Raw genomic sequence first — 726 nt, 5'->3', positions numbered from 1 at the left:
AAAAGGGTAAAATTACCACAGACCCAGTGGAAAGTCAGAACACTTCAAACCTACTTTCAGATTCTTTGCTCTCACAGGATAGAAGACACAGAAGAAATGGACAGATCCTTACAAAGGTACAAATTACCAAACTGAGTAAAGAAGATAAAGCACTCTCAATAACACAGTAACAGCCAATGAAATACAAAATGTAATAATAAAAAAAAAAAAAACCTACCGACAAAGAAAAGTCCAGGTCCTGATGGATTCACAGTTGAATTTTACAAGAAATTTACAGAAGATATAATACCAATACTCCTCAAACTCTTCAATGAAACTGAAAAGGAAACAATCCTCCCAAAATCATTCCTGGAAGCAAAATATTATACTGATACCACAACCAAGGAAAGACATAAGTAAAAAAGAAAAGTACAGGCCAATCTCACTCATGAACATAGATGCAAAAATCCTCAATAAAATCCTTGCAAATAGAATATGGAAAATCATCAAGAAGATTACATACCATGACCAGGTAGGATTCATCCCAGGGATACAAGGATGATTGAATATACACAAATCTAAAAATGTAACACACTATATCAATACAGCCAAATATAAAAACCACATGATCATCTCCATTGATGCAGAAAAGGCTTTTGACAAAGTCCAGCACTCATTCATGTTCGAAGTCCTACAGAAAATTGCAATACATGGCCTCTACTTCAATCTGGTAAAAGCCATCTATGA

The sequence above is a fragment of the Octodon degus genome, unplaced genomic scaffold (assembly GCF_000260255.1).
Source record: "Octodon degus isolate 3935 unplaced genomic scaffold, OctDeg1.0 scaffold00016, whole genome shotgun sequence".
NCBI classification, from domain to species: domain Eukaryota; kingdom Metazoa; phylum Chordata; class Mammalia; order Rodentia; family Octodontidae; genus Octodon; species Octodon degus.
This window is presented reverse-complemented; position numbering follows the sequence as displayed.